This window comes from Oncorhynchus mykiss, chromosome 2, assembly GCF_013265735.2.
Source record: "Oncorhynchus mykiss isolate Arlee chromosome 2, USDA_OmykA_1.1, whole genome shotgun sequence".
Taxonomy (NCBI): Eukaryota; Metazoa; Chordata; class Actinopteri; order Salmoniformes; family Salmonidae; genus Oncorhynchus; species Oncorhynchus mykiss.
In genome coordinates, this window is record NC_048566.1 from 92,341,294 (window position 1) to 92,368,952 (window position 27,659).

A 27,659-nucleotide genomic window follows, 5' to 3' on the forward strand; every position below is an offset into this window, starting at 1 on the left:
TGGTGTGTTTGGAGAGAGCGGACAGCATCCGGCACCCAGCCTCACCCAGCCTTGCTTCATCAGCCCTTTGCTCTACCAGGATAATTTATCATCTGTAGCTGCCTGTCAGGCTGAGCCTCGGGAGCAGACTCCCTGCAAGGCTCCTGTGGCTCCGGTTACCAGAACATACACCAGGGCTAGAGGTGGCCAGGACTGGTCAGAGATATGTGACCTTGACTAGCTCTCTATCATATCTGTTGGTGTGGGTAATATTCTTCTGATTGATACAATGTAGGGTATCCAATAATCCCCTAAGAAAACCAATGGTCCAAACCTCATGTCTCTATCATAATCCTTTATGATATTAGAGTTTTTACCCTTGTGAAATTAGGGTGACTAAATCAATGGATGCAAAGGGGTCAAAAAAAGAAGGATAATTGCACAGCATGGCATCAGCTAGGCTGCATGCTGTGTGAGAACGAAGGCTATCTGACAGGCTCACGTTCCCATTGAACTTGTCATCTTTCTTCTCGAATCTGCAGGACCTAAAACAATATAGAGGTAAGATAGATCTTGATTTTGACACATAACAAGTATTATTTTCATATTTTATTATATGCTTTTCATATTAATGCGAAATTCCTTTTTTTTTTTAATTTAAAGATTTCTCACAAAAACAAGTGTATCTCTGTGAAATATCACCAGAGCACTGAGCATACTGCAAGCTTTTTATTTTCAAAGGCTTATACATTTCATTTCAATTAGGCCTTTCTTGAACCCGGGGAAACAACTTTGAAGATGACCACCACAACATGTAAAATCCACAAAATTTCCTGCGAGAAAGCTACATCGCTCTGTCAACAGAGCTCGGTGCTTAATATCGGATGTATTAGGTTACGCAAATCCTTAATTTTGGGATATGCTGTTAATGAGATGAGAAAGGCCCCACTGAACAAGTCAGAACATGAATAATCATGTTCGTCTTCAGAATTTTTTTTTTTTTATAACATAATGAAGTGAAATTTCAACACCAAAGCGCTTTTCACCCATGCTGGGCAGAGTGGGTGGACACCAAATGGTATACAGTATCTACAGCCTAGTCTGAGTATACAGATTGAGGAAAATGCATGTTAGTATAAACAAAGTATCATTGCATTCACAGCAAATTGTCTTCATCAGGGTTCCCTAAGCTGAGAACATTGCATAGAGATTGTTTTGGAGTCTGTGAAAGCTTGTATGGTACATTTACAGCCGAGTGAGTACCAATAGCAGTCTCTTGGCATGTTGTTCAGTCCAATAGAAGACTCTTGGCATGTCATTCAGTCCAATAGAAGACTCTTGGCATGTCGTTCAGTCCAATAGAAGACTCTTGGCATGTCATTCAGTCCAATAGAAGACTCTTGGCATGTCGTTCAGTCCAATAGAAGACTCTTGGCATGTCGTTCAGTCCAATAGAAGACTCTTGGTATGTCGTTCAGTCCAATAGAAGACTCTTGGCATGTCGTTCAGTCCAATAGAAGACTATTGTGACTGACTGTGAGTCAGTGGTTCCTCAATTAAAAGTTTAGAAGTTATGCTGAGACACGTTGAGGTACATTGTGGTATAGTATAGTACATTGCGTCACCGAGTCCAATTGGTACAGTGGACATTTAAATGCCAGAATAAAAAGTAATTGATAAAAGACAGATGCAGGACAGATGTCAGCAGCCCTACCCCAACTCTATAAGGGCCTGTATAACCCCTTCAATAAAACAGCTCTGGGAAGTTAGCTGCCAGGCAGCTGTCCAGTTCTTTCTCCATCTGCCCTCTGCCTCTCAGGAGGCTGTGTTCTCTCTATGCCCATGGGGCGATGGGGCAGCGCTGTGCCCAGTACACGCACGACAGCTCATACACCAGGCCTGTTCACTCCGCTCACAGAACCAGATCCCACATTACCATTTCAATCACCTCAGACAGACACACACCAGTTGCCAACCGTCTGCCCTTCCTATTCTACCCTCACACAGGTGGTACTGTGCATCAGTAGCCGAGCCAACATGTATCACTGTGCACTTAAGTGTCCAATTAACACTATCACGCAAGGTACTCTAGGTAACACAGCAATTATAATCACAATGCACTCATAGACAGGTGCAGTATAACGTGGTTGTGTATTATACACTGATATGTCAATAATACTATCAAAACCTGGGAACATTGCCAGGTGATCATCCCCTATATCATTTGTTTGTTGCAATCAAGTTATGCCAGGTAGAGATGAGATTTCCCAACAATTTAGAGTTATTTTTTATTTCCACCACATCCACAATTACTGAGGATAAGTAGATGGCAGGAAGTAATACAGTATCTCTCTACCATGAGTTGCAGCTAAACAGTTTAGCTATTTGGTTGTGTGAAGGTTTAATCTCTGTCCTCATCTCTATCCTCATCTCTGTCCTCATCTCCGTCTTCATCTCTATCCTCATCTCTGTCCTCATCACTGTCCTCATCTCTGTCCTCATCTCTGTCCTCATCTCCGTCTTCATCTCTATCCTCATCTCTGTCCTCATCACTGTCCTCATCTCTATCCTCATCTCTGTCCTCATCTCTATCCTCATCTCTGTCCTCATCTCTGTCCTCATCTCTGTCCTCATCTCCGTCTTCATCTCTATCCTCATCTCTGTCCTCATCACTGTCCTCATCTCTATCCTCATCTCTGTCCTCATCTCCGTCTTCATCTTCATTTCCATCCTCATCTCTATCCTCATCTCTGTCCTCATCTCCGTCTTCATCTCTATCCTCATCTCTGTCCTCATCACTGTCCTCATCTCTATCCTCATCTCTGTCCTCATCTCCGTCTTCATCTCTATCCTCCTCTCTGTCCTCATCACTGTCCTCATCACTGTCCTCATCTCTGTCCTCATCTCCGTCTTCATCTCCATCCTAATCTCCATCCTCATCACTGTCCTCATCTCTGTCCTCATCTCCGTCTTCATCTCTATCCTCATCTCTGTCCTCATCACTGTCCTCATCTCTATCCTCATCACTGTCCTCATCACTGTCCTCATCTCTATCCTCATCACTGTCCTCATCTCTGTCCTCATCTCTATCCTCATCTCCATCCTCATCTCTATCCTCATCACTGTCCTCATCTCTGTACTCATCTCTAGTTGAATTTAAATGGTGTTGAATAATAATAAATAATAAAGTACATTCAATCTGACTCCATTATTATGTAAATGAATGATATAGGCTCAGGGTTGGGTCTATATCCAAACTCAGTAACGTAATCTGAATACATGCCATTACTTTTAGGTTACTTTCCCCTTAAGAGGCATTAGAAGAAGACAAAAATGTCTGTTACCAATTGAACAACATCTATTACAGGATAAATCAATGTTAAAGATTACATAGCTGGCCATATGTGGATGTTACATTCTACTTTATAGGTTGGTTATGTAGGCTTCTTCTAACCCATCGCTTTCTTCTACAGATAATATTACGATTAAATTATATCTCTACATTAAAAACCAAAGTCTATCAGAATTTCAGTCATTCCAATAAATGTTTTACCCCTTGATTTCCAAGAATAGGACTTGGAAATATGGATCAGCCAAATTGTTTGGACTTACTAGCCAGCCCTACTTTGTTGTTTATGATTTTGTTGCCATGGAGGTCTGATTGGGCTCATTGATTCGAGGGGAAATAGATATGCTGCTCTCATGGAATGGCAAAGCTGTCATCAAGGCAAAGGGTGGTTACTTTGAAGAATCTAAAATCTAAAATATATTTGATTTGTTTAACACTTTTTTGGTTACTACATTATTCCTTGTGTTATTTCATAGTTTTGATGTCTTCACTATTATTCTACAATGTAGAAAATAGTACAAATAAAGAAAAACCCTTGAATGAGTAGGTGTGTCCAAACTTTTGACTGGTACTGTATATACTGTATAATCTATATATCCAAAAATGGATGTAGCAACAAAAGGCTTCCCCTTTAAGTCTATCAAAAGTGTACAAGTTTGAGCATGTGTCCATTAGGCAATTTTTAAATGTTTGTATAAGCATGAATTAGGTTGAGCAATAAATGCCCCAATTTTATTCCATAGGTTTGGATCTGCACTATGCAGCTGTTGCAAGAGCACATTCTTCACTGGCTGTCCACTGGTTTAAAAAACAATGATTGATAGACAGTTTAAACTTCTTGAATTCAACCGTTATTGGGTTCGAATACACATTTACAATTGTGAACATCCGTCCACAACAAACACAATCCGTAAAGCACAAATAGTTAAATGAGAGAGAAGCAGTGTGATTTACATCAATGCACTATGTAGAATACGTGATATTCGTATCGCAGTAGACTACACCACTGCTGTCATCCATACCTCCAAGCGTTTAGTCAAGTTGGATGATCTTTGGATGCCGACTGCAGTCGCACTATTGGAAGACATAGCCTGGACTGTAGCCTACAAAAGCCTATTCCTGCTCTTTTCCAGCGATCCATCAAACACATTTAGTGTGTCATCATAGTTGTCTCTGACTTGTGGTCTTACTCGCTCAGGTGGAACAAACTTAAACTTTAAACTTTTTTCAATACTGATTTGAATGTCATTGAAAAAACAGAGAAGTGTCAAAGATTTTTTTTTGCAAACATCCTTTCTGAGTTTTAAAGTAATCCTCGAAGTAATCATCTAGTTTTTCAAAAGTATCGGTAATCTGATTACAATATTTTTGATGGTAACGTAACAGATTACAGTTACCGTTTTTTTGTAATCCCTTACATTTAACAGATTACATGTAACTCCCCAACCCTGTATAGGCCCATAGGATTATTATTATTATTATTATTATTTGATGGATCTAGTCATGGTAGCAAGCCTCGGAATACTATAAATGATGTGTCCAAGATAACCGTTATACAATTATCAAGAGGCTGAGAGACAAAGAGCTAATATCCTAGCATTAAATGTTTGAGTTAACCTTAGCTCTGAGCTGCACAGTTAGAGGCCAAGCATATAGGCTTTGTGTACTGTAAATAACATTTACCAATAGACCTACTAAATTATGAACGTATAGTAAAACAACTACTCTCTAAAACAAGGAACGCATTTACTCAAATCAACAAATAGGATTTATTAGTCATTAAATAATTGACACTCAAACAATTCCAGGGTACATGAAGTACATGATGCATTACAGAATAACACAGAGCAAATTACTGTCAATTAATAAGACTTTACGTGGTTACACGGGTCATCAGTTCAGAATCAACTCTAGCAGAAAAAACTGTATAAGATATACAGGAGCTCGCTAACAAGTTCTCTAAGTATGAACTGTCTTTTTAACCAAATTCAAGCGGGAACTCACTCCCTATTGAAAACAAGAGGCAGGAACAACACACCCAGATTCGAATCTAATGAACTAAATGTACATTTACATTTGACATTTTAGTCATTTATCAGCTAGGTGAGACAACCACATATCACAGTTGTAGTAAGTCAAATGTTCCTCAATAAATGATCTATAAGCAAAGTAAGAGCTAGCAAGAGGGAAGAGTCAAGTTCAAGTGTGAGTTCACCAAAGCCTTTTTTTGGAGGGGAGGGGGTGTTGCGGGGTACTGTGGGATTATTTAAGATACTCTTCGAAGAGGTAGGGTTTCAGATGGTTTCTGGAAGATTGGCAAGGGGAAGCTGGTTCTGCCATTGGGGTGCTAGGACAGAGAAGAGCTTGGACTGGGCTGAGCGGGAGCTGCCCTCCCGTAAGGGTGGGAGGGCCAAGAGACCAGAGGTGGCAGAACGGAGTACTCGGGTTGGGGGGGTAGGGAGGGGAAGTTCCTCTTGCTGCTCCGTAGGCAAGTACCAAGGTATTGTAGTGGATGCAAGCTTCGACTGGAAGCCAGTGGAGTATGTGGAGGAGTGGGGTAAGATGGGAGAATTTGAGAAGCTTGAACACCAGGTGGGCTGCAGCGCTCTGGATAAATTGCAGGGGTTTGATGACATAAGCAGGAGCCCAGCCAACTGCGAGTTGCAGTAGTCCAGATGGGAGATGACAAGTGCCTGGATTAGGACCTGTGCCGCTTCTTACGTGAGGTAGGGTCGTACTCTACGGATGATGTAGAGCAGGGATCATTAACTAGATTCAGTCAAGGGCCGATTTCTTCTTGAGCGGATGGTCAGGGGGCTTAGAACGTAATTACAAGTCATTGGTAGACAACAAATTGACCGCAAGAAGCCAAAACGTGTATGTTTGACTAAAACATAATAATTTCAAACCTTGTTTACATTTGTACACGATGATGTTGTCTCTCTAGTATGCGTGGGAATACTTGGGAACAGATTTCTTAGATTAAAATGACTTGGAGCTGATTTCCTGGTGTTTTTTTTACAGTATTTTATGTCCAACAATGAAAATTCCACACACGCACAAAAAAAATATGTCTTGTCAAGATTGAGCTTGAGGTGGTGGGCCGACATCCAAGCCTAGATCTCTGCCAAGCACGCAGAGATGCGTGTCGCCACCTGGATGTCAGAAGAGGAGAAGGAGAAAAGTTGTTGAGTGTCAGCCCTGTTCAGAATGCAAGCAATCAGCCACGGAGCAGGAGAGGAGGACCGAGCCAGCTGGGAGGAAACCGGACAGTAAAGTCATAGAATGCAGAAAGGGAGGATAGTAGGTTCAAAGAGGCAGAATCAGGAGACAGGAGGAAGAAGGATTTAGCAGAAGGAAGAGATGATAGGATAGAAGAGGAGAGAGTAGTGGGAGAGAGAGAGAGCGAAGATAGCGACGGCGCATGACCATCTGGGTAGGGGCTGAGGGGCCAGAGTTGGAGGAGACAGAAAAGGAAACAAAGTAGTGATCAGAGATCTGAAGGGGAGTTGCAGGGAGATTAGTAGGCGAACAATGTTATGACCGGACAACAAGAATGTGCCTGATAACCAGTCAACCCAACATACAATTTCAATCCAGTCACTTTAAAATACATCAACCAGAAAACCTACAATGCAACAAGACAAATCAAAATTCACAGCTTTTTATGAATTTTTAAACAAACCAAACACAACAATTTCCTTCGCAGTAACATTAATTTAATCAATTCAGTGTTTTCATCTGTCGTCACACCTCTCCTGGTGTCAGTCCCCCCAGGACCTCTGTGGGAACGTCTCTTCCTGAAAATTGTCACGGTAAAGGTGTGGCTCGCTCCTGTGAGATGCAAATGTACAGCCATTGCTCCGGACAATGCCATATTGAATCAATACGCCAAGCTGACGTCAACAAGACGCTAGATACATCTTCAACACTAGCCTTCATCGTCATTCACATTTGTTCTCTCTATTTTTTGGGGGGGCTATATCCTCAACAAGTGAAACAAATATATTTTCTGACAAAAATAAACTATATTGCAGACAGGAAACTGCAGTGCAGATGACCTAGATGGAGAGACAGAGGGAGTGAAAAAGAGGAAGGATAGAGAGACTAACTAACTTCTTTAACGATTGATGGAATGGGGAATCTGTTTGGTAAACAGGAGAAAGCTCTGATCATCATGTTACAGGGTCTTCATTCCCCTTGACGTCCATACCCCTTGAATTATTCCACATTTTGTTGTGTTACAGCCTGAATTCACAATGGATTAAATAGATGGATTGTCTCAACCATCTACACACAATACCCCATAATGACAAAGTGAAAACATGTTTTTTAGAAATGTTGACAAATTTATTGAAAGTATTCATACCCCTGAGTCAATACATGTGATTACAGCTGTGATTCTTTCTGGGTAAGTCTCTAAGAGCTTTACACAACTGGATTGTATAATATTTGCCCTTTATTCTTTAAAATGTATTCAAGCTCTGTCAAGTTGGTTGCTGATCATTGCTAGACAACCATTTTCAAGTCTTGCCATAGATTCACAAGCAGATTTAAGTCAAAACTGTAACTTGGCCACTTAGGAACATTCACTGTCTTCTTGGTAAGCAACTCCAGTGTAGATCTGGCCTTGTGTTTAATTCAATGATTGTTTTTTTTACATTTCTACCCATCAACAAACAGGTGCCTTTCTTTGCGAGGCATTGGAAAATCTCGCTGGTCTTGAAATTCACTGCTTGACTGAGGGACCTTACAGATAATTGTACGTGTTGGGTAAAGAGATGAGGTAGTCATTCAAAAGTCATGTAACTTATGTGACTTTTTAAACAACATTTTTACACCTGAACTTATTGAGGCTTGCTCTAATCAAGGAGTTGAATGGTTATTGACTCAAAATATTTCAGATTTTCATTGTTTACTCATTTGTAAAAATAAATTAATCTAAAAACATAATTTCACTTTGACATTATGAGGTATTGTCTGCCAGTGACAAATACAATCAAAATTTAATCCATTTTAAATGTAGGAAAAATGCAGAAAAAGTCAAGGGGTGTGAGTACTTTCAGAAGGCACATCACACCTGACTTTTCATTATCTATGACATCATCTAATCAAATCAAATTTATTTATATAGCCCTTCGTACATCAGCTGATATCTCAAAGTGCTGTACAGAAACCCAGCCTAAAACCCCAAACAGAAAGCAATGCAGGTGTAGAAGCACAGTGGCTAGGAAAAACTCCATAGAAAGGCCAAAACCTAGGAAGAAACCTAGAGAGGAACCAGGCTATGTGGGGTGGCCAGTCCTCTTCTGGCTGTGCCGGGTGGAGATTATAACAGAACATGGCCAAGATGTTCAAATGTTCATAAATGACCAGCATGGTCAATTAATAATAATCACAGGCAGAACAGTTGAAACTGGAGCAGCAGCACGGCCAGGTGGACTGGGGACAGCAAGTAGTCATCATGTCATGGTCCTAGGGCTCAGGTCCTCCGAGAGAGAGAAAGAAAGAGAGAAAGAGAGAATTAGAGAGAGCATACTTAAATTCACACAGGACACCGGATAGGACAGGAGAAGTACTCCAGACATAACAAACTGACCCTAGCCCCCCGACACATAAACTACTGCAGCATAAATACTGGAGGCTGAGACAGGAGGGGTCAGGAGACACTGTGGCCCCATCCGATGACACCCCCGGACAGGGCCAAACAGGAAGGATATAACCCCACCCACTTTGCCAAAGCACAGCCCCCACACCACTAGAGGGATATCTTCAATCACCAAATTACCATCCTGAGACAAGGCAGAGTACAGCCCACAAAGATCTCCGCCACAGGGGGGGGGGGCAACCCAGACAGGAAGATCACATCAGTGACTCAACCCTCAACCCCTCCTAGGGACGGTATGAAAGAGCCCTAGTAAGCCAGTGACTCAGCCCCTGTAATAGGGTTAGAGGCAGAGAATCCCCGTGGAAAGAGGGGAACCGGCCAGGCAGAGACAGCAAGGGCGATTCGTTGCTCCAGAGCCTTTCCGTTCACCTTCACACTCCTGGGCCAGACTACACTCAATCATATGACCCACTGAAGAGATGAGTCTTCAGTAAAGACTTAAAGATTGAGACCGAGTTTGCGTCTCTCACATGGGTAGGCAGACCATTCCATAAAAATGGAGCTCTATAGGAGAAAGCCCTGCCTCCAGCTGTTTGCTTAGAAATTCTAGGGACAATTAGGAGGCCTGCGTCTTGTGACCGTAGCGTACGTGTAGGTATGTACGGCAGGACCAAATCAGAGAGATAGGTAGGAGCAAGCCCATGTAATGCTTTGTAGGTTAGCAGTAAAACCTTGAAATCAGCCCTTGCCTTGACAGGAAGCCAGTGTAGGGAGGCTAGCACTGGAGTAATATGATAATTTTTTTTGGTTCTAGTCAGGATTCTAGCAGCCGTATTTAGCACTAACTGAAGTTTATTTAGTGCTTTATCTGGGTAGCCGGAAAGTAGAGCATTGCAGTAGTCCAACCTAGAAGTGACAAAAGCATAGATGGAAGCGTAGATGGAAAAAAGCTGTCCTTGAAATGGTCTTGATATGTTCTTCAAAAGAGAGATCAGGGTCCAGAGTAACGCCGAGGTCCTTCACAGTTTTATTTGAGACGACTGTACAACCATTAAGATTAATTGTCAGATTCAACAGAAGATCTCTTTGTTTCTTGGGACCTAGAACAAGCATCTCTGTTTTGTCCGAGTTTAAAAGTAGAACGTTTGGCCTCCCGGGTGGCGCAGTGGTTAAGGGCGCTGTACTGCAGCACCAGCTGTGCCATCAGAGTTCCTGGGTTCGCGCCCAGGCTCTGTCGTAACCGGCCGCGACCGGGAGGTCCGTGGGGCGATGCACAATTGGCCTAGCGTCGCCCGGGTTAGGGAGGGCTTGGTCGGTAGGGGTGTCCTTGTCTCATCGTGCACCAGTGACTCCTGTGGCGGGCCGGGCGCAGTGTGCGCTAACCAAGGTGGCCAGGTGCACGGTGTTTCCTCCGGCGCATTGGTGCGGCTGGCTTCCAGGTTGGATGTGTGCTGTGTTAAGAAGCAGTGCGGCTTGGTTGGGTTGTGTATCGGAGGATGCATGACTTTCAACCTTCGTCTCTCCCGAGCCCGTACGGGAGTTGTAGCGATGAGACAAGATATCACGAAATTGGGGAGAAAAAGGGGTAAAATAAAATTTAATAAATAAAAGTAGAACATTTGCAGCCATCCTTATGTCTGAAACACATAGTGTTTCATAGTGAGGGCAATTTTGGGGCTTCACCATGTTCCGTTTTAGGACCACTATTGTTTTCACTATATATTTGACCTCTTGGGGATGTCATTCGACAACATAATGTTAACTTTCACTGCTATGCAGATGACATTGAAAATGTACTTTTTTTTTTTGTAAATTGAAATTTGCTATCGTAAATGTTAGCAACACCTCCACCTTTGCGGGATGCACGGGGGATATGGTCACTAGTGTAGCCAGGAGGTGAGGCCTCATTTAACACAGTAAATTCATCAGGCTTAAGCCATGTTTCAGTCAGGCCAATCACATCAAGATTATGATCAGTGATTAGTTCATTGACTATAATTGCCTTTGAAGTAAGGGATCTAACATTAAGTAGCCCTATTTTGAGATGTGAGTTATCATGATCTCTTTCAATAATGACAGGAATGGAGGAGGTCTTTATCCTAGTGAGATTGCTAAGGCGAACACCGTCATGTTTAGTTTTGCCCAACCTAGGTCGAGGCACAGACACGGTCTCAATGGGGATAGCTGAGCTGACTACACTGACTGTGCTAGTGGCAGACTCCACTATGCTGGCAGGCTGGCTAACAGCCTGCTGCCTGGCCTGCACCCTATTTCATTGTGGAGCTAGAGGAGTTAGAGCCCTGTCTATGTTGGTAGATTAGATGAGAGCACCCCTCCAGCTAGGATGGAGTCCGTCACTCCTCAGCAGGTCAGGCTTGGTCCTGTTTGTGGGTGAGTCCCAGAAAGAGGGCCAATTATCTACAAATTATATCTTTTGGTAGGGACAGAAAACAGTTTTCAACCAGCGATTGAGTTGTGAGACTCTGCTGTAGAGCTCATCACTCCCCTTAACTGGGAGGGGGCCAGAGACAATTACTCGATGCCGACACATCTTTCTAGCTGATTTACACGCTGAAGCTATGTTGCGCTTGGTGATCTCTGACTCTTTCATCCTAACATCGTTGGTGCCAACGTGGATAACAATATCTCTATACTCTCTACACTCGCCAGTTTTAGCTTTAGCAAGCACCATCTTCAGATTAGCCTTAACGTAGGTAGCCCTGCCCCCTGGTAAACAGTGTATGATCGCTGGATGATTTGTTTTAAGTCTAATACTGCGGGTAATGGAGTCGCCAATGACTAGAGTTTTCAATTTGTCAGAGCTAATGGTGGGAAGCTTCGGCGTCTCAGACCCCGTAACAGGAGGAGTAGAGACAAGAGAAGGCAATATCAATATGACATGAGCAATATCAATATATCAATATCAATATTCTCTGCTAAGATTTTTTGGGACTCAGGTGTGGAGTGAAGTTAGTTACACACTATTGCGTTGGTTTCAGAGACTGAATGTTCTACTGATTGATATATGTCCTAATATTATGATCTAAAAAATGCAAATACATTTAAAAAAAAGTATATAATATAAATAGAAAATTCAGGGATTGCATTACGGTGGTAGAAAGTATATAAATAACTCCTCAAGGTTTGGTAAAGCTGCCATGTACTGTAGCAGATACAACTGCAGGCTTATTAAACCCCTGGCATGCAGGCTAACTCAAAACTAACACACCCCCAACCGCGGATACATTAGAGTAAACTAGTGGAGCATGAAATTAATGACATTTGACATGTTTCCTGTGTTGGTTCACAGTCAAAGTGATCCTAATCCCACCACTCTCTGTTAATCTGTTCATCCCCTTCCACACAACGCTCGCTGTCTTTGATTCCCAGCTGGTTGGGAGGCCATTTTTATCCCTAGGGCGTCAATCCTGTTGCTTTGTAGTAAGTGAATGTGATTTTTGGCCGTAAGGCAGAGGATCACTGTGGTGATGGATGGGGACTGACTGCATGGTCTCGCAGTGCTGTGGTGTCTCTCTCTCTCTCTGAGCCGGGGGAGTTTTTGTGTGTGTGTGTGTGTGTGTGTGTATGTGTGTGTGTCGACAGTAGAAGCTGAATTAATGCAGTGTCAGGTCACTCCTGGGACCTCATCCAGTCGTGACTGTGGTCTGCTCTACACATACCTGGGTCGTCCTGGTCTAATGTGACGTGTGGTCTGCTCTGCACATTCCTGGATCATCCTGGTCTAATGGGACGTGTGGTCTGCTCTACACATACCTGGGTCCTCCTGGTCTAATGGGACGTGTGGTCTGCTCTGCACATACCTGGATCATCCTGGTCTAATGGGACGTGTGGTCTGCTCTGCACATACCTGGGTCCTCCTGGTCTAATGTGACGTGTGGTCTGCTCTGCACATACCTGGGTCCTCCTGGTCTAATGTGACATGTGGTCTGCTCTGCACATACCTGGGTCCTCCTGGTCTACTGTGACGTGTGGTCTGCTCTGCACATACCTGGGTCCACCTGGTCTAATGTGACATGTGGTCTGCTCTGCACATACCTGGGTCCTCCTGGTCTAATGGGACGTGTGGTCTTCTCTGCACATACCTGGGTCCTCCTGGTCTAATGTGATGCGTTGTCCACTCTGCGCTCACTCCCTCAGTAAACAAAAACAACTGTCAAGAGTCCAGGGTCATCTCATCACACAGTTATGTATTAAAGAGAGAAAAGGTTCATTGTTCATCCCCAACACTAAGTGATAATCCTCTTCATTCATGAACCAATACAAGACATGACAGAGACAAAAGGGGGAATATTGCAGTGACTGAAAATGGATTTCAAAGTTAAATAGGATGTCTGTTGTTACAGGGATATTTTCCAACCCAAGACACCTTAACCTATCCTTGTTATAAAAGTACTGGAGGTTATATTAGGTCATCAAAGAACAATGAGAGCTGACCAGCAGCTCTAAATGGAACAAATGAATTCAACCCTTTTGTATTTTCTCTATCAAGACAGGAAATGGAGTGTAGTGAGAAGACGTCCAGCTGATCTATAGAGGTCAGTCTGAGTCCGTCTCACTGCATGCTGGGTTATTTAACTGACAGGCTGTATGTACCAGAGACCTCCTGTTGGTTTAGCTGCCAGCCTACAGCCTGTCTGTCAGGTGGATGATGTTAACCTCTAGCCTTGCAGATACCACAGAGACCTGCATCCTCTATTTGTAGATCCACTGTTCTAATGTGATGAGGACTGACAGCCAGCTCAGCAGCTCTGCTCTGCCCTGCTGTAGTTTTTCCATCACTGCACAGTGATTTCAAGTACCAAAATACTTAAAAGTACTACTTAAGTCTGAAGGAATCTGTACTTTCCTTTACTATTTATATTTTTGACAACTTTTACTTTAGTACATTCCTAAAGAAAATATGTACTTTTTACTTCCATACATTTTCCCTGACACCAAAAAGTACTCATTACCAGAGGTGGGACCAAGTCATTGTTTTACAAGTCACAAGTCCCAATTCAAGTCCCAAGTCAAGACTGTCAAGTATCAAGTCAAGTCTCATGTCCTAAACTTTGAGTTTCAAGTCCTAAACAAGTCATAATGTGCTCAACACCAAATGTAATACCATTTCATATTTTTAACAAGAGTAATAGTATATTACATTTACACAAATCATGAATGCTTTTAAAAATATCTCTATATTTATTACATTCCAAATAAACGTTATATTTCCATGGAAATACATGGGTAGCCATGAGAAAGACACCCAATATTGATCGACGATCGATAATTGCTATGGGGCGCAATCGGGCGATGTAGGCTTGTACAGGTTGAGTCATAAGGCTCAGTTCCAAGTCAAGTCACGAGTCATTGGTGTTAAAGTCAAAGTCGAGATGCAAGTCATCATATTTGTGACTCGAGTCTGACTCGAGTCCAGGTCATGTGACTCGAGTCCACACGTCTGCTCATTACATTCAGGCAGGGCAGAGTTATGGTCCAATTCACACACCTATCAATATAACGTGTTGTCAACCCTACTGCCTCTGATCTGGTGGACTAGTTAAACACAAATACTTTGTTTGTAAATTCTGTCTGAGTGGTGGAGTGTGCCCCTGTCTGTCTTAAAAAAAATGAATTGTGTCGTCTGGTTTGCTTAACATAAGGAATTTGATTTACAGCATTTACTTTAACTGAAGTATGACAATTGACAACTTTTTCCACCATTGTACTTAAAGTACATTTAAAACCAGATACTTCTGGTGGGATTTTCCATGCATCGGCAGAACAGAGATGCTAACTCTGGTAAGACGAGGGGTGGGGGTGTGTATCTTTTTGTCAATAATGGCTGGTGCGCGATGTCTAATATTAAAGAAGGTATTGCTCGCCTGAGGTAGAGTACCTTATAATAAGCTGTAGACCACACTATCTATCAAGAGGATTCTCATCTGTATTATTCGTAGCCGTCTATTTACCACCACAAAGCGAAGCTGGCACTAAGACCTCTCTCAACCAACTCTATAAGGCCATAAGCAAAGAAGAAAATGCTCACCCAGAAGCAGCGCTCCTAGTGGCCGGAGACTTTAATGCAGGCAAACTTAAATCAGTTTTTACCAAATCTTTCCCAGCATGTCACATGTACAACCAGGGGAAAAAAAAATCCAAGATCACCTTTACTCCACACACAGAGATGCATACCAAGCTCTCCCTCACCCTCCATTTGGCAAATCTGACCATAATTATATCCTCCTGATTCCTGCTTACAAGCAAAAACTAAAGCAGGAAATACCGGTGACTCGTTCAATACGGAACTGGTCAGGTGACGCGGATGCTACACTACAGGACTGTTTTGCTATCACAGACTGGAATATGTTCCGGGATTCATCCAATGGCATTGAGCTTGGGCTCCCAAGTGGTGCAGTGGTCTAAGGCACTGCATCCCAGCTAGAGGCGTCACTACAGACAACTTGGTTCAAATTCAGACTGTATCACAACCGGCCGTGATTGGGAGTCCCATAGGGCGGCGCACAATTGGTTCAGCGTCGTCTGAGCTTGGCCGGTGTAGGCCGTCATTGTAAATAAGAATTTGTCCTTAACTGACTTGCCTAGTTAAATAAAGGTTAAATAAAAATATAAATCCCGCTATGCCCTCAGACAAACCATCAAACAAGCAAAGCGTCAATACAGGATTGAGATTGAATCCTACTACACCGGCTCTGATGCTCGTCAAATGTGGCAGGGTTTGAAATGAAAACTATTACGGAGTATAAAGGGAAACCCAGACGCGAGCTGCCCAGTGACACGAACTCAATGCCTTTCATGCTCGCTTCAATGCAAGCAACACTAAAGCATGCACAAGAGCACCAGCTGTTCTGGTTGACTGTGATAACGCTCTCGGTAGCTGATGTGAACAAAACCTTTAATTAAACAGGTCAACATTCACAAAGCCACTAGGCCAGATGGATTACCAGGATGTGTACTCAAAGCATGCGCGGCCCAACTGTCAAATGTCGTCACTGACATTTTCAACCTCTCCATGACCGAATCTGTAATACCTACATGTTTCAAGCAGACCACCATAGTCCCTGTGCCCAAGGAAGCTAAGGTAACCTGCCTAAATGATTACCACCCCATGGCACTCACATCGGTAGCCTTGAAGTGCTTTGAAAGGCTGATCATGGCTCGCATCAACAGCATCCTCCCGGACAAACATAGACCCACTCCAATTCGCATACCACCCCAACAGATCCACAGGTGATGGAATCTCAATCGCACTCCACACCACCTTTTCTCACCTGGACAAAAGGAACACCTATGTGAGAATGCTGTTTATTGACTACAGATCAGCATTCAACACCATAGTGCCCACGAAACTCATCACTAAGCAAAGGTCTCTGGGACTAAACACCTCCCCCTGCAACTGGATCCTGAACTTCCTGACGGGCCGCCCCCAGGTGGTAAGAGTAGGCAACAATACGTCTGCCATGCTAATCCTTAAAACTAGGGCCCCTCAGGGGTGTGTACTTGGTCCCCTCCTGTATTCCCTGTTCACCCACGACTGTGTGGCCAAACATGACTCCAACACCATTATAAGTTTGCTGACGACACAACAGTGGTGGGCCTGATCACCGACAACGATGAGACGGCCTATAGGGAGGTCAGAGAACTGGCAGTGTGGTGCCAGAACAACAACCTCTCCCTCAACATGAGCAAGACAAAGGAGCTGATCGTGGACTACAGGAAAAGGCGGGCCGAACAGGCCCCCATTAACATCAACAGGGCTGTAGTGGAGCGGGTCGAGAGTTTCAAGTTCCTTGGTGTCCACATCACCAACGAACTATCATGGACCAAACATACCAAGACAGTCGTGAAGAGGACACGACAAAACATTTTCCCCCTCAGGAGACTGAAAAGATGTAGCATGGGCCCCCAGATACTCAAAAGGTACTACAGCTGCACCATCGAGAGCATCCTGACCGGTTGCATCACAGCCTGGTAAGGCAACTGTTGGCATCAGACCATAAGGTGCTACAGAGGGTAGTGCGAACAGCCCAGTACATCACTGAGGCCAAGCTTCCTGCCATCCAGGACCTATACAATAGGCGGTGTCAGAGGAAAGCCCATCAAATTGCCAGAGATTCCAGTCACCCAAGTTATAGACTGTTTTCTCTGCTACCGAACAGCAAGCGGTGCCAGAGCGCCAAGTGTAAGACCAAAAGACTCATCATCAGCTTCTACCCCCAAGCCATTAGACTGCTGAACAATTAATAAAAACCGCCACCGGTTTGTTACCTATGTATAGTCACTTCGCCCCCACCTACATGTACAGATTACCTCAACTAGCCTGTAGTCCTGCACACTGACTCGGTACCGGTGCCCCCTGTATATAGCCTCGTTATTGTTATTCTTATTGTGTTACTTTTTATTATTACTTTTTATTTTAGCCTACTTCGTAAATGTTTTATTTTTCTTTAACTGCACTGTTGGTTAAGGGCTTGTAAGTAAGCATTTCACGGTAAAGTCTAAACTTGTTTTATTCGGCACATGTGGCAAATAAAGTTTGATTTCATAGTATTATTTAGTAGTATTTTACTGGGTGACTTTTACTTTTAACATTTTCTATTAAGGTAACTTTACTTTTACTCAAGTGTGACAATTGAGTATTTTTTCCACCACTGAGACACACACACAGCCGAAGGCAGACAGATGTGGATGACAGACAGCAATGGATGATGGACAGCCGTGGATGATAGATAGGCATGGATGACAAACAGGCATGGGCACCTTGTTGGAGAAAGAGGAAAGCTCCAAGCTCATCCCCTGGTCTCCAGACCTCATCTCCTGGTCTCCAATAACTAATTAGACATTTTAGTAATTTAGCCAACACTCTTATCCAGTATACAGGAGCAATTAGGGTTAAGTGCCTTGCTCAAGGGCATATGAACAGATTTTTCACTTTGTTGTTTGGGGATTCAAATCAGCGACTTTTCGGTTACTGGCCCAATGCTCTTAACCACCAGGCTACCTAATCCCCCGGGTCTCCAGACCTCATTCCCCGATCTCCAGACAACATTCCTCCACCTAGCTGAGGAACGGGTCAAGGGAGAGTTTACCCCAAACTACCATAAAATACCACAAAGTACCCACACCAGCGACCACAATCTGCCTCAAACAACCAAACCACTTATTTGAATATTAACATGAAAATGAATGTGTGTAAGTTACAGTACATCACTCCTCAGAAATGTAAGAACAGATAGTGAATGGTTTAATAATACCACTCTCTACTCCATTAATAATAACATTAATCCATTAATAACATAACTCTGTACTCCATTAATAATATAACTCTCTACTCCATCAATAATAACAATCTCTACTTCATTAATAATAGCACTCTGTACTCCATTAATAATAGAACTCTCTACTCCATTAATAATATAACTCTCTACTCCATTAATAATAGAACTCTCTACTCCATTAATAATAGAACTCTCTACTCCATTAATAATACCACTCTCTACTCCATTACTAATATAACTCTCTACTCCATTAATAATACCAATCTCTAATCCATTAATAATATAACTCTCTACTCCATTAATAATAGAACTCTCTACTCCATAAATAATAGAACTCTCTACTCCACTAATAACACCACTCTCTACTCCATTACTAATATAACTCTCTACTCCATTAATAATACCAATCTCTACTCCATTAATAATAGAACTCTCTACTCCGTTAATAATAGAACTCTCTACTCCATTAATAATAGAACTCTCTTCATTAATAATATAACTCTCTACTCCATTAATAATACCAATCTCTACTCCATTACTAATATAACTCTCTACTCCATTAATAATAACAATCTCTACTCCATTAATTATACCACTCTCTTCTCCATTCTACTCACCTGCCTCATCATGTGTATTGTTGCATTACTTCAGGTTTGTTTTTATAGAGACCCTTTTAAAACACTGTGTGTCATTAAGACTGGGGTCTACACTACAGCTTAGTTACGGCCCTCCCAGAACATGATTACAAAGCACTTTCTCACGGATCAGAGACGCTCAGCAATCAGTGAAAATCAATGGTGCTCCTTTCTCCCTCCTGCATCCAACTCTTTTACAAAACAATGAATTCTCACAGGCTGAAGAAGTCCACTGCAGAGGAGAGGTACTTGGTAGTCCATGCAAGCATTGAGCATTAAAGTCTGTCCGCATCCCAAACAGCACCATATTCTCATTATAGTGCACTACCTTCGACCGCAGCCTCTGATCAGTATATAGGGAATAAGGTGCTATTTGAGATACAGGGCCTGTATTATGTAACTAGAGCATTTTTGGGAAACCACAGGGGGTGAAAGTAGTCCTGTCCATCTGCTTGAATTAGACAAAGCAAGTGTCATAAAATGTAATTGGGCCATTGATCCATTGATCCAGAACATATCATCAAATACCCTTTAGACAGGTAGTTGACTTAATATTAGGATCCATATAATTATCTCTAAATAGTCACAGAGAAATCTAGTCGACTCCAGACCAAATTGAGAGATGGAAGTAAGCATTTCACTGTAAGGTGTTGTATTCAGCGCATGTGACAAATAACATTTGATTTGATTTGATTTCATAGATCTGCCAACCAGCCTAACCCACAGCTAGAGTGGGACACTGTCCTTTTTCCTGTGAGGACAATATGACAAATACTGGTATGAAACAGAAGAGAAAATAACATGTTGGAGTGTATTTGAACGGCATCCCCGACTGTGGAAGACTGCAGAGGAAACGGAATGCCCTCTCCTCTTCTCCTCTCAGAGCCACAGCACACACATTCTGACTCTGTCAAAGCCACAACGCACGTACACACACACACACGCACGCACGCACGCGCACGCACGCACGCACACACACACACACACACACACACACACACACACACACACACACACACACACACACACACACACACACACACACACCAGCCATGTTGCAAGCCTCCACACAATTACACACACTTTCCTGTTTGATTCAAATGAGCCCCAGTGTTTAAGCCCCAATGTTTAAGCCCCAGTGTTTAAGCCCCAGGGTTTAAGCCCCAGTGTTTAAGCCCCAGTGTTTAAGCCCCAGGGTTTAAGCCCCAGTGTTTAAGCCCCAATGTTGAAGCCCCAGGGTTTAAGCCCCAGTGTTTAAGCCCCAGGGTTTAAGCCCCAGTGTTTAAGCCCCAGTGTTTAAGCCCCAGTGTTTAAGCCCCAGTGTTTAAGCCCCAGGGTTTAAGCCCCAGTGTTTAAGCCACAGTGTTTAAGCCACAGTGTTTAAGCCCCAGTGTTTAAGCCCCAGGGTTTAAGCCCCAATGTTTAAGCCCCAGTGTTTAAGCCCCAGGGTTTAAGCCCCAGTGTTTAAGCCCCAGTGTTTAAGCCCCAATGTTGAAGCCCCAGGGTTTAAGCCCCAGTGTTTAAGCCCCAGTGTTTAAGCCCCAATGTTGAAGCCCCAGGGTTTAAGCCCCAGTGTTTAAGCCCCAGTGTTTAAGCCCCAATGTTTAAGCCCCAGTGTTTAAGCCCCAGGGTTTAAGCCCCAGTGTTTAAGCCCCAGGGTTTAAGCCCAAATGTTGAAGCCCCAGGGTTTAAGCCCCAGTGTTTAAGCCCCAGTGTTTAAGCCCCAGTGTTTAAGCCCCAGTGTTTAAGCCACAGTGTTTAAGCCCCAATGTTTAAGCCCCAGTGTTTAAGCCCCAGGGTTTAAGCCCCAGTGTTTAAGCCCCAGTGTTTAAGCCCCAATGTTTAAGCCCCAATGTTTAAGCCCCAGGGTTTAAGCCCCAGGGTTTAAGCCCCAGTGTTTAAGCCCCAGTGTTTAAGCCCCAGTGTTTAAGCCCCAGTGTTTAAGCCCCAGTGTGAATGCATCAGAATTCCATTACTCTCAATGTCAGTTGACATCAGGCCTGGCAGACAGCTCAAATAAATCCACCTGCCTTGACCAGATTATGCCTCAATACGCCATTAAACAACAATGAATAAAAGAGTAGTACTTTCATTAGTTTGAGAACAGAATATGTTGTGGATTATGTTCCCCCCAAAAAATATAAAACACAACAAAAAGTTGACTTTCAAAAGAAACTGAAGGCGTTGACAGCTATGTCTATGTACGATAAGAGTTTGAATAGAAAAGAGTGCGAGAAGAGAGACGTGAAGAGACTTTGTGAAGAAAGTGAGAGAGGGGTCAGTCTAACAATGTTCTCTGTGAAATCAAGATGTCTCCCAACTGAATGTTTGTTCAGGCACTATTCACAGAGCAACTGATGGCAAATGGAATGTGTAGTTTGTATGGATGAAAGGACACGAAGAGTCTAGGACACAGACAGACAGACGGACGGACAGGAGGTACGGGCGGGTGTGCAGACAGACAGACAGACTCAGGATATCTTCTGCTCAAAGTCTCTCAGACTCAAACAAAGTTATTTGTCCTGGGGCGGACCTCAGATAAAAATGACAAATTAACGTAAAGTTTTATCTTACCTGTTTTAACTAGATTTACATAAGCACATAAATCACAGCCCTTTCACTCAGTAATGGTTTTTCTATAGACTGGCATGACTACACCAGTACCACTGTTTTTCTAGCTTTGCTGATTAGTAGATTTTCCTCTCCTATGTGTGTGTGTGTGTGTGTGTGTGTGTGTGTGTGATAAGTTGCTTTTGGCATGCTGACTGCAGGAATGTCCACCAGACATTACCAGTCATGTGAAATCCATACGGTAGATTAGGGAATAATGAATTCATTTAAATTGACCGATTTCCAATTGACTGATATGAACTGCAACTCAGTAAAATATTTGAAGTTGTTTCATGTTGCATTTATGTTTTTATTCAGTGTAAATTCCAGCAGCAATTTGCTTTATGCTTCATTTTTCTTGTGTTTATTGCAGCTGTTGTTGGACGGCCCAGGCGGTGTTGTTGGGCTGCCCAGGCGGTGTTGTTGGGCTGCCCAGGCGGTGTTGTTGGGCGGCCTAGGCGGTGTTGTTGGGCTGCCCAGGCGGTGTTGTTGGGCGGCCCAGGCGGTGTTGTTGGGCTTCCCAGGCGGTGTTGTTGGGCGGCCCAGGCGGTGTTGTTGGGCGGCCCAGGCGGTGTTGTTGGGCGGCCCAGGCGGTGTTGTTGGGGGCCCAGGCGGTGTTGTTAGGCGGCCCAGGCGGTGTTGTTGTGCGGCCCAGGCGGTGTTGTTGGGCTGCCCAGGCGGTGTTGTTGGGCGGCCCAGGCGGTGTTGTTGGGCGGCCCAGGCGGTGTTGTTGGGCTGCCCAGGCGGTGTTGTTGGGCGGCCCAGGCGGTGTTGTTGGGCGGTCCAGGCGGTGTTGTTGGGCAGTGTGGCATTGAAAGGATACGTTGTGAATTATCGCAGTGTGTCTGTGATTAATGTATCCCGTTAAACTGTTGAGTAAGGGGTAATTAGAATGTGCTGCATATGGTCAATCTACTTCCTCCAGCTGCACCCAAATCTGTTTTCTTTTCAGATATTAATTTAAATATGTTTTCTTCTTTTCATAAATTAATTTCAGTATACAGTGCATTATTAGTGTACTAGTATACACTATCTACAAGAATCCCAATGTTCTTTTCAATACATTTTAAACTTCGGATAGCACATGGAATATTTCCCTGACCAGAAGCATCTTGTGGAAATATTTCAGTCCAGCACCACTAAAACGTGAAATGGGGAATAAAATTCCATCTTAACAATGGTTTGACTATCTTATCCGATATCTAAACAAGCCCATCGCAAGCCCTCCCTGTTGCAAGGCTGCTCACTTATTTCCAGTCAAAAATGAATGTTGTGTCCCAAATGGCACCCTATTCCCTATGAGCCCTGGTCTAAACTATTGCACTAGATAGGGGGCCATTTCAAATCAAAACAAATGTTATTGGTTACATACACATTGTTAGCAGATGTTATTGCGAGTGTAGCAAAATGCTTGAGCTTCTAGTTCCAACAGTGCAGCAATATCTAACTATTCCACAACAACTATCTAATACACACAAATCTAAGTAAAGGGGTGGAATAAGAAGATACATATAAATATATGGATGAGCAATGACAGAGCGGCATAGGCAAGATGCAATAGATGGTATAAAATACAGTATATACGTGAGTAATGCAAGATATGTAAATATTATTAAAGTGACATTACTAAAGTGACTAGTGATCCATTTATTAAAGTGACCAATGATTTAAAGTCTGTATGTAGGCAGCAGCCTCTCTGTGTTTAGTGATGGCTGTTTAACAGTCTGATGGCCTTGAGATAGAAGCTGTTTTTCAGTCTCTCGTCCCCAGCTTTGATGCACCTGTACTGACCTCGCCTTCTGGATGGTAGCGGGGTGAACAGGCAGTGGCTTGGGTGGTTGTTGTCCTTGATGATCTTCTTGGCCTTCCTGTGACATCGGGTGCTGTAGGTGTCCTGGAGGGCAGGTAGTTTGCAACCGGTGATTTGGGATGCATACAAAGTTCTAAAGATAATTATTCCATATTTTCTTTTTGAACAAGATGTTAATTATGGAGTTGCTTCTGGGTAGCCTGGTCCCCATCACATACACACACACACGCACACATGCGCACACACACACACCTTTCCTTCGTCCATCTGCATGGGAGAGGGATAAATAACACATCTGTCACCGTTTTTCAAGGACAACTGAATGAAGAGGGGAGTCTAGTGGAGACACGTCACTGTCCTCTTCTGTCCTGTCCTTCTGGATCAGAGCACACATGGGTTGAAATAGTATTTGTTTTCTTTCAAATACATAATCTGCACTTGATTGAGAGCCTGCCTGGTGCAAAGGAACCAACCTAATAAATAATCTAATATAAACCTAGCACATCGGACACTCCAGTCCAGGCAGTCTCAATCAAACGCAAAATTATTTGAAAGAAAACAAATACTAGTTCAACCCAAGTCTGGAAGAGAGGGTCGGAATGAGAGGCTTGGAGAGGCCATACATCAAATCTAATCACATTTATTTACAGTGCCTTGCGAAAGTATTCGGCCCCCTTGAACTTTGCGACCTTTTCCCACATTTCAGGCTTCAAACATAAAGATATAAAACTGTATTTTTTTGTGAAGAATCAACAACAAGTGGGACACAATCATGAAGTGGAACGACATTTATTGGATATTTCAAACTTTTTTAACAAATCAAAAACTGAAAAATTGGGCGTGCAAAATTATTCAGCCCCCTTAAGTTAATACTTTGTAGCGCCACCTTTTGATGCGATTACAGCTGTAAGTCGCTTGGGGTATGTCTCTATCAGTTTTGCACATCGAGAGACTGACAATTTTTCCCATTCCTCCTTGCAAAACAGCTCGAGCTCAGTGAGGTTGGATGGAGAGCATTTGTGAACAGCAGTTTTCAGTTCTTTCCACAGATTCTCGATTGGATTCAGTGGACTTTGACTTGGCCATTCTAACACCTGGATATGTTTATTTTTGAACCATTCCATTGTAGATTTTGCTTTATGTTTTGGATCATTGTCTTGTTGGAAGACAAATCTCCGTCCCAGTCTCAGGTCTTTTGCAGACTCCATCAGGTTTTCTTCCAGAATGGTCCTGTATTTGGCTCCATCCATCTTCCCATCAATTTTAACCATCTTCCCTGTCCCTGCTGAAGAAAAGCAGGCCCAAACCATGATGCTGCCACCACCATGTTTGACAGTGGGGATGGTGTGTTCAGCTGTGTTGCTTTTACGCCAAACATAACGTTTTGCATTGTTGCCAAAAAGTTCAATTTTGGTTTCATCTGACCAGAGCACCTTCTTCCACATGTTTGGTGTGTCTCCCAGGTGGCTTGTGGCAAACTTTAAACGACACTTTTTATGGATATCTTTAAGAAATGGCTTTCTTCTTGCCACTCTTCCATAAAGGCCAGATTTGTGCAATATACGACTGATTGTTGTCCTATGGACAGAGTCTCCCACCTCAGCTGTAGATCTCTGCAGTTCATCCAGAGTGATCATGGGCCTCTTGGTTGCATCTCTGATCAGTCTTCTCCTTGTATGAACTGAAAGTTTAGAGGGACGGCCGGGTCTTGGTAGATTTGCAGTGGTCTGATACTCCTTCCATTTCAATATTATCGCTTGCACAGTGCTCCTTGGGATGTTTAAAGCTTGGGAAATCCTTTTGTATCCAAATACGGCTTTAAACTTATTCACAACAGTATCTCGGACCTGCCTGGTGTGTTCCTTGTTCTTCATGATGCTCTCTGCGCTTTTAACGGACCTCTGAGACTATCACAGTGCAGGTGCATTTATACGGAGACTTGATTACACACAGGTGGATTGTATTTATCGTCAGTAGTCATTTAGGTCAACATTGGATCATTCAGAGATCCTCACTGAACTTCTGGAGAGAGTTTGCTGCACTGAAAGTAAAGGGGCTGAATAATTTTGCACGCCCAATTTTTCAGTTTTTGATTTGTTAAAAAAGTTTGAAATATCCAATAAATGTCGTTCCACTTCATGATTGTGTCCCACTTGTTGTTGATTCTTCACAAAAAAATACAGTTTTATATCTTTATGTTTGAAGCCTGAAATGTGGCAAAAGGTCGCAAAGTTCAAGGGGGCCGAATACTTTCGCAAGGCACTGTATAAAGCCCTTCTTACATCAGCTGATGTCACAAAGTGCTGTACAGAAACCCAGCCTAAAATCTCAAACAGCAAGCAATGCAGGTGTAGAAGCACAGTGGCTAGAAAAAGGGGAAGGAAGGAAGGAAGGAAGGAAGGAAGGAAGGAAGGAAGGAAGGAAGGAAGGAAGGAAGGAAGGAAGGAAGGAAGGAAGGAAGGAAGGAAGGAAGGAAGGAAGGACGGACGGACGGATTGATGGACGGATGGGTGGAGGGAGGAGGAGGGACAAATGGTTGGAAGGAAGGATGGAAGGACAGATGAACGATGGAACAAGGGAAACGGACAAACAGATGAAAATAATTAACGAAGGGCAGAAGGGAAGGAATGTAGCCCAGTTAAAGTCAAATTGAAGTTTACTCACGTGCATTATTAATGGGAGGATGAGGAGAATGTATGTGTAATTAGAGCACGGCCATGTATTCCTGCCTATGTCTTCACATTCATCACCCTGGCAGAAGAAACAATTGAGAGATGAGACCAAAGAGAGGAGGAAAGAGGAAAAATGAGATAGGAGGTGAGAGGTGAATAGAGGAGAAAGAGAGGAGGGGAGAACTGAATATAGGATAATGGAGAGAGCAGGGGAGAGGAGGGGGAGGAGGAGAGAGAGGAGGGGATGCTGAATAGAGGAGAAAAGAGAGAGGAGAGAGGATAAAGGAGATAGGAGGAGAGAGATGAATAGATTAGAAAGGAGAGGGGAGGGGAGAGGAACAAAGTGAGGGAAAGATGTCTGACTAGCAGACAACAGTTATCCATCACATCAAGGCCTTAGACTTGATTACAATTATATTATACTGCGGGATATTGTCATAGTTTTGCCGGCTGGGGCATGTCAAAATAAGATATTCTATACATAAACAATGGGTCTAAACAGTAGTAAACTTTTCAAACTTCAATATCTTATTCCTTTGTGTCTAACTTTTGTATTCTATTAGGAAGACACTGTAGCCTGCAGTGTCTGGTTCAAAGGTGTAGTCTCCTAACAGGGTATTTTCTTTTCCATTAGGGTAAGACTACAAGTCTGTGGCAGTGTGGAGAAGAGCAGAAAATAGGTCTGATAGGCAGGGAAGAACATCATTGTCTCCTCTCTGCTCTGCTAGGAGACTGTCGCTGCTGAGGAGAAATTACACGTCAGAGAAGATCCTTACCAGGAAGAGGGCTGGGGAATGGAGGTGGAGAACAGAGGAGGAATGGAACCAAGTCTTTCTCTCTCATGGCTCTCTACATTCCAAATGGCACATTAATTCCTTACATAGTGCCTATGTGTTCCACAGCCTCATGCAGTATACATAGAAATCCAATACAGTGTTGGGGCGACACAATGATTTGATCATTATTAAAGGGCAGGCTGTGGCACCATATAATATCTTGAGAAAATATTAGCCATATTTCAGGTAAAATATTACCAATCCCATTCTAGTGAGAAATGTGTGAGAAAGAGTGCACAGTAACACAGGGAGAGAAAGCAGAGAATGAATCAATGAGTAAATATGTGAATGCTTGTGTCAAATGAATGAATGAATGAATGTAAGAAAGTAATCAGGGATTGTTACTGACTTTGAAATTAAATGTAGATTTTTTTTAATAATGCTGACAATTCCCATCATACCCCTTTACCATTTGATAGTCTTGGATTAATGTGCTCCATCATTTATTTCCCATCAGTTTAGTCCTAATTGAACCACTGCTGTGATCAGTAGAGTAACTAACTAAACCTGGTGATTACAGAGATTTCCATGATTGGGTTATGAGTAATCCTTCTGCCAAACTTTACAGTGTTCACTTCCCTAAACTGTTATTTGCTACTTGTCTCACTCATTTCCTGCTTTGTTGTAACATGGTTAACATTCATCCCTGCTGCATCTCAGTTCTCCCAGCTCTAAGCAGAAAGAAAACAAACAGGGTCTGCGTTGAGTCCTAAATGACACCCTCTTCCCTATGGGCCCTGGTCAAAAGTAGTGCACTATATGGGGAATAGGGTGCTATTTGGGACACATTCAGGGCCTGATGCAGACATGCATCAATAGATTGGGCTTGCACAATGAGCATTGATTTACTCCCTTCCCTCT